This window comes from Zea mays, chromosome 2 (assembly GCF_902167145.1).
Source record: "Zea mays cultivar B73 chromosome 2, Zm-B73-REFERENCE-NAM-5.0, whole genome shotgun sequence".
Taxonomy (NCBI): Eukaryota; Viridiplantae; Streptophyta; class Magnoliopsida; order Poales; family Poaceae; genus Zea; species Zea mays.
In genome coordinates, this window is record NC_050097.1 from 51942223 (window position 1) to 51944843 (window position 2621).

Below are 2621 nucleotides of genomic sequence, written 5' to 3' on the forward strand. Positions count from 1 at the left end.
GTGACACCAGTGTCGTGCTCGCCTCATCGGCCCATGCGGCGATGCGCTGGACCCCAGCGCGCTGCTCCACCTGGAGATCTTCGAGTGTCTTCTTCATCGCCTCCACCGCCTGGGGGCCCGGTGCTGCCTGTGCCGCCTGCGCCACCTCAAACTGGAGGACCCACTCCTCTAGCGTCTGCTCCATCTCCTCCGCCTCGAGTTCATGCTCGGCCAATGACTTCTCCCGCCTTTCAAGCATTTCCTCCTTGAAGGCGAGATCCTTCTCTCGCTTGGCGAGGTCCGCTGCCCGCCCGACGAGGTCCACCTCCCGCCTGTCCAAGGATTCTCCTTTCGCCTTGAGCTTCTCCTCGGCAAGGGCGGCGTCGCGGGCCTTGCCATCAAGCTCTCGCTGCAGCCTTTGCAGGCTCTCCACAGCCATGGTCTGCTCGACCCGCTGCTCCTCCAGGATTTTGTTAAGGGCGTTCAGCTTCGCCTGGAGCTCCGTGATGACCTCCTACCTCTTGTCCAAGTGCTCCTCCTTCTTGGCCAGCGTCTTCTCCTTTCGGGCCACCTCTAGCTCTCGAGCGTACACCTTCTGGAGGTCCTTCTTGTAGTCCTTACGGTCCTGCTCAAGCTCGGACCGCTCGGAGGCGAACTGGCGGGACGCTGCCTTGGTGCGCTCCTCCAGCTGGGTACGCCAGTTGCTGAGGCGCTCGTGTTTGGCCTCAAGTGCCTCCCACTCCCGCAGGATCGCCGCCTCTATATCTTGGAGGGCCTAATGGGCGCGAGACAGCAACCGGGGGAGGGGAACCAGCGCCGCTTCTGGCTCGGCGCCGGACCGGAGCCGCCGCCCAAAAATCACCTCCGTCTCCTCCGGAGTGGGCGACGGGACGAAGCTGGACGCGCCCCCCGCGTCGACCTCGATGGCGGGGGCGAGCGCAGTTGGGGCCCCCTCTACCGCTGCCGACGGTGTACTCAACAACATCATCGTCGTTGAGGCTATGGCAGCCGTCAGAGCAGTGGGGACCCCCTCCACCGCTGCGGCACCGCTTGGCGTTGGCGCCGCTGCTGCCAGACCCCCAGCGAGAGCCTAGGGGCCCGGTGGCACTGTCTCGGCGGTAGCAGCCGGGGCGGGGGAGGCATGACCTTGGGAGCAGAGGGAGAGGAAGCGATGACAAGCAAAGGATGGGTTAAGACCTGTCGGCATGTTAAATAGACTAATCAAAGAGAAAGGGGCTCCACTCACTTGGGGCCCTGGACCTTCCAACGACCCTGGAAGCGGGGTGACCGCTGCTTCTGCTGCTGTTGTTGTTGTTGCTGCTGGTGCCCCTGGGGGAGATCATCCCCAGGTGCTGTTGGCGCCGGCGGGCCTGACGGTGGTGGTGGTTGTGGTGGCGGCGGACCCGATGGTTGTGGTGACGAAGGACTGATGCGCCTCTGCGCGCCCTGGGCCTGGGAGCCGGTCTCCTCAGCCCCACCAGCAGTCCTCTGACGCTTCTAGGAGCCGACCTCCTCGGCCCCAACGAGGGGGGGGGTCCGAAACAAACGATCAGTCGACGCAGCGCAGCCGGCGTCGCCTCTCTTCCTCCGACACCTCGGTGCCGCCTGGGGCGGAGGAGCTGCTTGCAGCCCCTTTGCCCTTGTCCATGGGGCGGGGAGCCGCGGCGGAAGCTCTGGGAGCCACGCTGGCAGACTGGGGGCCTCCGGCTGGCACGTCGGAGATCTGGATCCCACGGTGGGGGTCCCGGCCGCCGGTCTAGCGAACCGCCACGCCTCTCTCATCGAGGGTCGACAGCGTGGCCAAAATCACCGTCCTCAACCCTGTGTCGTCACAGAGCGCAGGGATGCGCTCGGGGAGGATAAGGGACTCAGGGACTAAGGACTTACCAGTAATCCCCTTCATCAGAACCTCCAGCTCCTCCCAGGTCAGGTTGGTCCCTGGCCCGCGCTGCACCCGGCCGATGTCGTTTGAGCCGGTGAACCAGCAGCACAGGCGCGCCCTCTGCTGCAGCGGCGCGATCCAGCGCTTCAAGAAGTCCCCGACCACGTGCATCGACGTCAGGCAGCTCGCCGCCAAGCTCTTGATTCTGTCCAGTACGAGCTGGAACTCCGGTGCCAGGGACGGCTTGGCCCTCCACTGCTTCCGGTCGAGTCTTGGCCTGTCGCTCGGCAGGGCGAGGCGGTCGTTGGCCTCCGTGCTAGCGATCACCCAGTCGCCGCGCCAGTTATCCCACCTTGCGCTGCCAAGGGAGGGGATGTAGGCCACGGCTGGATCCGACCTCGTCTGAAAATAGTAGGCACTGTGGTGGTCCTTAGCCTTCCCAGACTTCACCAGCACGAAGAAATGGCGGAAGAGGGAGGTGCTGGGCGCCACCCCCACGAACATCTCGCACAAGTGGGCGAAGATGGCTGCCTGGAGGATGGAGTGGGGCGTGAGGTGCTGAAGTTGGAGGTCGAGCTCCTCTAGCAGCAGCAGGAAGAAAGGCGAGATCGGCAGTGCCAACCCGTAGGAGAGGTAGGAGACGAAGAGCACGAACTCCCCGACGGCGAGATCGCTGAGGGGAGAGGCGCCTACACGGATCCTTCCAGCGAACGCCGGCGCGCCCCATCCGAGCAGGTTGCGCACCAGGTTGAGTGCCCCC